Source organism: Camelus dromedarius, chromosome 3 (genome assembly GCF_036321535.1).
Source record: "Camelus dromedarius isolate mCamDro1 chromosome 3, mCamDro1.pat, whole genome shotgun sequence".
In the NCBI taxonomy this organism is placed as follows: Eukaryota; Metazoa; Chordata; class Mammalia; order Artiodactyla; family Camelidae; genus Camelus; species Camelus dromedarius.
Genome location: NC_087438.1, coordinates 68,376,310 through 68,383,599, shown reverse-complemented (window position 1 = coordinate 68,383,599; position 7,290 = coordinate 68,376,310).

Below are 7,290 nucleotides of genomic sequence, written 5' to 3'. Positions count from 1 at the left end.
GGTGGCCAGATCCCAGGCTAAGGCCCGGCCGCAGCAGGTGGCAGAGGCGGCAGCAGTCGGGAGAACCGGAAGTTCGTACATCTCAGCAGCCACTGCTACTACGGACGCTTTCGGTTGCTAACATGCAGAGGCTGGCGCGTTCAGTGACGTCAGACGCGCACGGCTGTCTGCCCAGGCGCCCGGCCACAGGCGAGGGGAAGAGCTCTGCGGTTGGCTCACGAATAAGAGCGTAAACGAAAGGACGTTGTGTACGGTGTGCAGCAACTGTTTGCGTGAAGAAACCATGAAAGATTGGCAGCTCATAATTTGAGTTCATTGGTGCAAAACTGTAGAGACACAGCTAATCATTTATTGAGACCGCCTTGACGTTTCCCTCACCTCAGGTACTTCCTGCCTCTAGATCCGTGACCTCCCTTTCCTTGGAGCATTTACGTTAGAAAACTTGTAACCGTGCATTCATTCGCTGCATTTGTGAAATATAAGTCTTTTAAAAAGTTTTTGTCGGTTTTACAATACGGGACTGTCTTTCATAAGGACTTACGAACCCTCCTTTTGAAATGTCATCAACAAAAAAGCAGCGCTATCTCCCGGTCTCTGTGGAAGGGTAGGAGCCTAATCTAGGCAGGCATATTGTTCCAAGCTGTAAAACTACCTCCTGTCACGAAGTTAAGGGGGAAATTTACTTCCCTTTGGCTAAAACCAATTACTAAACAGAGTTGGCCTAAGAGGCTCCCTACTCTTAAAATCTCTTCAGCCTTTTGTTACTTCTGGGGAATTGAGCTCAGAGTTCTGGCTTCTTTCCTCTCTTGCGATAATGTTGAATAAAGTCTTTTTTGCCTGTTTAACTTTGACATCAGTAACATGGAACTTTGGTTTGAGCAAATACAAATAAACAAAACCCCTGACCAGAAGTCGAAGTTAGTTTTTGTTCTTTTAAAAACTTATTCACTTAGCAGTTTGTTTTAGACTTTCTGCTCCTTGCTTAGCACTGTGTCTAATTATGAGTATCCGATAATAGACATGTAAGATATGGTCATAGCACTTAGGTTCAAATGAAGATAACACAATAAACAGTTGCATTCATTCTGAATTCTGAAGTGTGTGTTGTAAATGATAAGTACACAATATACAGTAAGATTTTTGTAAAGGACTGTTTTTGGTAAGGTCTTCTAGCTTCTTGAGGGTAACAGAGTAATGCAGTTGCTCCTGCTGTGTAGAATTGCTAAGACTAGATATCTTAATGCTGGGTTCCAGTGTGAGGAAGACCATAGGTGACACCGTAATTTTAGCTTCCAACCTAGGCATCTGTCAGTAATGAAGTGGCTCCTTAGGTGTCCTAACTCCCTTATTCACAACCTTATTCAGAGCTATACATGGAAGAGGGTTAGTATTTAATGCCACTCCCTTGCACTCCTCAAAAAAAGTCCAATATTCAGCATATATATATAAAAAAAAAACAAAAAACAAAACAAAGAAAGCCTGCATCCTTTTTTCTTCCTTACAGTAGCTCATTTTACCACTGTGTTCCTCATCTAGATTAATGGCATTATTCTTTACCCAGGCGTTCAGCATATAATCCTACAGTCATCCTTTACCCTTGGCTTCCCACCTGTACCAGTCCTTGCCAGTAACAGGCATGCAAAGTACTAAATAATTCTGAAAGAGCAGAATCAAACTAATGGTTCCAAAGGATTACAGCATATCATGTTCTAGTGTTTCTGCAAATGTTACTCTTAGCTACCTGAATCAGAATCAGAAATGGGATTTGTTAAAAATGGACACTATTCCAGAATTTCTAAGCCAGAATTTTTGGGAGTAGGGACATGAAGTGTGTGTACATTTTTATTACGCTCTCAAGATGATTTTTATTTATACTAAAGTTTAAGAATCTCCTTTCCCTCACCACCTGTGTCCAAATGTTGTCAAATTTTCTTCACTTCCCTAATGTCTCTGTCATTAACCAGCTCTTTTCTGTTCCCTGCTCCTGACAAGGAATTATTTTTATATTGGTAGGGATCTTAAAGAGGCAAGGCATCTGAAAATCACTCTGTTTTCTGCATAATACCATATTCTTTGTAAAGTGTCATGAAACAATACTTTCAATGCCATCATGGGAACTAGGAGCAAGTTTCCTGGGAGAAAATATTGTATTTTGCTTGTGTAATATAAAATGAAAATTTGGGGCACACATATCTATTTAAAAGACAAGTTGTCAAACTAAGTATAATAGGTGTTTCTGAATTTTTTCTATTAATAGTAGTATTACTTGTTCATTTACTTGTTTTCAGTTGTCCTGCAAACAAGTTGTGCCAAGCACTAGAGATTTAAAAACATAGGGGGGAAAATTAGAACAAGGAATTTATATCAATTTATTTAAATTAATCTGCAAACTAAAAAGACCACCATTAATCTAATTTATCAGGGAATACCTCAGCTAACAACAGAACACTAGTCTTCCATGGAAATATGTAAAATACGACTGGCCTGATAAGTAAAATCTAAGACCCCCCCAGTCTGGTATTGAATAATAGTTTTTAATATTAATTAACCATCTATTGTGTACCAGATATCATATTATCAAATGTTAAACACTTACCTTTGTTTCATTCTTACAAAAAAATACCCCCAAACCCATTATTATTCTGTTTTACAAATAAAATTGCTGAAAATCAACATGAGTTAAAAACAGTAGAGCTGGGCAGTGAACTCAGGCAGTCTAGCATCAGAGGTGGGCTATTCCTGGCTACATTTTATCTTTTCCTAATTATAGGTTTCCCTAATTTGAGTCTAGCTTCTTGTCTCAGTCAGCTGTTGCTAGGATAATGCTGCATAACCAATAACTAAAAAGGTATCAGTAGCATACTAAAAATAAGCATTTATTTCTCACATGTCTTTGGGCAAGTTGGATTGACTCATTTAAGCTGATCTTGTATAGGCCTGGTTCCAGGCCGTAGGTTTAGTTCAGCTTTACTCTGGGTACCTCTCAGTCTTCTGGAGTCAGAAGGCCATATGACTCATATTATTCTCAACTCTAAGGTCAGAACTTCCTGAGACAAAGTGGGTAAGTGGAAGGGGCACGGGGAATAGGCGTAATGAGAAATAAGGAGTCATGCATGCTTTTTTTTTCTTTTTTCTTTTTTTTTTTTTGAACAGTGAAACAACTGGTTACCCAGAAGCCCCACCTTATGCCCTTGACATCACTGGAGAGAGGTATGTCACATAGCCACTTCTAGCTTCTGAGAATCTGGGAATTTTAATTTAAATGGACATATTCTAGTCTTTAAAGAAATTTGTTTATGTTAGTAAGGAAAAAGAGAACACTTTATATTGATAAGCATTTCATTTTCAGTTCAATCTAGTAGAGAACAATCAGGTATAATAAGGCAGTAAAATATTTTTGAAAAATAATTGAAAAACTTTGACTTAACAGTTCTGAGAAGATCAGAGAGCAGTAAGCAAGATAAATACCAAGAAAACAGCATTTAGGCATATTAGAGTAACACGGAGAGTCACAAATATCAGAGTCCAAATTAGAACTTCTTGAAGGAGCCATAGAAAAAAGATGCATTACATACAGAAGAATAAAAACACATATGAAGGCATAGTTCTCATCAGACTATGGAGACCAGAAGCAGTAGCATCTTTAAGGTACTAAGAGAAATAAAAAAAAGCTATTAAACTTGAATTCTATATCCAGTAAAATTATCTTACAAAAATATGGCAAAATAAAGACTTTCAGGCAAGTGAAAGCTGAGGAAACTCATTTCAAGCAGACTGTACTACAGGGTGTTTTCAGGCTGAATGGAAGAGATACAAGATGGAAATTTTGATTTACAGGAAGGAGAGAATGGCAAGCAGAAATTGAAAATCAGTGTGTAAATACAAAAACCTATTTTGTAATTCTCCCAATTTTCTTAAGAAATAATTCAAGGCTTTGCAAAATAATATAGGGCCACATTTATGATGTGTGTACATATAAAAATCTGGCAGTAAAGCATAAAGGTAAAGGACGGGAGGTGAAGTAAATGCAAATATACTCTTTCCGATTTGTGAACTAAGACACGTGAAATGTGAAGTTTGAAATGTGAAGTGAGAAGTGGGATGTTTATGAATAGAAGCATGCTCTTGTAAGACCATTACCTTTGTGAAGTATGAGGTGGGAAATGTCAGGTGTGAAGTGGGATTTATGAAGTGGGAAGTTCGTAAGATTCGGAGTGAAAATTGAAGTGGCACAATATTGATGCTAAAAAAGACATTTTAAAAAGAATAATGAGAATAATTAGGCTTACAGAAACCAGTAAAAAATAATGAATACAAGTATATTTATGGAATGATAATATAAGTAGCTACAAATAAAATTATATCTTTGTGAGGTATTTCTTAGAGTGGGTCATGAATATGGCTTTTTTCTAAAAATGAAAGTAATATGTTGATACTATTGAAGTTTAGAAATTTACAGTGTAAAGAAGCAATATTTCTACCATCCTGAGAATTTCCTTTCAATAGTCCAATATTATATATTTGCTTGCGTGTATTATATATACATATATCATTTTTAGTTATATATTTAGAACAATAGAGTATGTATAATTTACATTCTGTTTTTATATTTATATCATAAATAATATTTTATTTGTCTAAAATCTCTTTGCAAACATGAATTTTAATGATTTATTATGTGTATTTAGTATGTTGGACAATTTCCCTTTAGCTGGAAAACTATTGTTAAAAATACTCCTATGGTATTATTTTATGTAAACATTTTCTGCATCTCTGCCAGTGAGTTATTTCTTACAGAAATATATGCCAGTGACCTCATTTTAGGGTGTTATGTATAAAGAGTCTCTCTGTTGTGAAGATTTGTAAAAAAAATCTGTTGTGTCAATTGTTTGAAAAGCAGAAGTGGGTAATGCCAAGGCAGTACTAAGTGGTGAGTGGTCTCGCTGGCTGTAGCTGAGCACACAGCTCAGAGAATAATAACTGGGAAGTAAACCTGACTGTGGTCTAAGCGCAAGCAAGAACAAAGGAGAGCGGTGTTTGAGAGCAGAGCCAGTATAGTGTCTGGTGATAACACCTTAGCCTTCCATTCATCACCATCCTCACTTGGGAGGTTAGGCCACAGAGAGGAGGGTTATGTCAACATTTCAGCCCATGTAACAATTTAGTGTTCCTAAGGTGAGGGACAGCATATTGGCAGTGAACCTAAAAGGAGAAGTCAGTATCAGGTTTGAAGGGAAAATGGAAAGAGATTATTATTCTGTGAGACAGGGCAGTTATGACTGGCTCTATAAGTGCACTGCATAATCTTCCTTAGCATGAGTATCACCAAGTAGGTATAGAACTGTGTTTATTAGGCAATGGGAATTTACTGAGGCACTGAAGAGTCATTGGGATCAAAGGGCCATGAGGTTTATAACCTGTAACAGAGGTGTCTGCAACTGACTTCTATAGGACCTCTTTCAGTGCAGTTTGGGATCCAGTGATTGACACTGGCAGGGCAGGGGAGGGAGTGCAATATATATTTTAAAGCTGAGAAACAGGATGTGCACCTCAGAAAATAAAACCAAATTCACCAAGGCAATTAAATATGTTAACTTCTGTGAAAAGATCTTGCCATTCTTTAATAGAGCTGAGGCCAAATTTGGAATTTACTAGAGATGCTCTTCTTGTGTTTTTAATTCCAGAAATAGTGTATGATATTTGGATGGTAATTGTTATATTTTAAAATGGCTCATTAATTTGGAAGGATATACTTGATACCATATGAGAGAGAAAAGCTTCCTAATGATCAGTTGCTTCCATATGATGAAAACCTACTAGTTTTTAAATATTTTTAGTTAGTTTTTAAAAATTTTTTAATTTTTAAAAAATATTAAATTTTTTTAATATTTAAAATAATATATTTAAAAATTATTTGTTAATATTAATATTAAAATTTTAAAATATTTTTATTTCAACAGATATTACATTTGTATGGCTCAAAATTCAAAATGTGTGAAAGGAAATTTACTGAAAAACTGTCTTCCATCCCTGTTTACCAGATAAATAGTCCCTCTCTCAAAGTCTAGTAATATTTTGTTTCTCATGCGTCTTCCAGAAATAAACATAAATGTACAAGTTATATAAAAGTGTCTTTTTTAATACAAATGAAATGGTAGTATTCTTTATATACAAACTGGTACTTTGCTTTTTATTGTTATTTTTTTAAAATACCTTGGTGATCATTCCATATCAGTACATCATGATTTGTCGTATTGTTTTGTTCAAGGCCTAATTATAATTTTTGTGGGCCCTAGGCATGTTTGCCTTCTTTGGCCCCTTTCTTTAATAATAATAATAATAATAATAATAATAATAATAATAATAATAATAATAATAATAATAATAATAATAATAAAAATAATAAAGTTCTGTTTTATGACTAGGTTGCTATAAAGATGACTATAATCAAGGCTGGATTCATTTTTATGTAGTATTATTATTATATTTCTTTCTTCTGATTTTAAAAGAAATTTAAATTAACACAGTTTCATGGGTCCCTAAAAGTAATGTGAGCCTCAAGGCACTATGTCTTCTGTGACTAATTGGAAGAGAAGTTGGCTCTGGTTTTATTATTACAGAGTTTTTCATACTGAGGATGTTACTTTAATCAACTCCTCATTGATGGACAGTTAGGTTGTTTCCAAACTTTCAGATTTTTTTTTTAATAGTAAATGGAGTTTAAAAACTAAGTTAAACAAAAAGATGCAACCAAATGTAATAAGTATTTACATACTCATTTGTATTGGTACCACCTTCTAAACTAAAATTGTTATTTTAGTTGATTTTCCTGCATTTTTTTTTTTTTTTTTTTAGCTAGTAGTAAATAAACCAAATAGCTGCCAAGTGTTAGTGGGGCATGTAAAGTAGCACTTACTGTTTCTCTATCAGGATTTTCCTTTTCTTTCTCTGCATACACGATCTCCTCCTCTTTCCCTCCTCCTTTCTTTCAGATAAGTATTGCTATTCTCTTTATACTTCTTCCTTCTCTTCTGTCAATTCTTTAAGTTTGTCCTAAAGGCTTATTTATATTTAAACACTTTGGTAGAATTCAAAGATGAAGAAATAGCCAGAATTTACCCCAATATTGTTAACATTTGAAACATGGCTGCATAGAATTTCCCTGGGCTCAATTCATAGATAAATAGCCTAACATAAAAATGAATTCACATGCTTGAAATGTCTTACAAACCAAATTATTAAATTGTCTTGTATCCTGGATTCTCACAAGCTCATCAACTGTTATGTCTT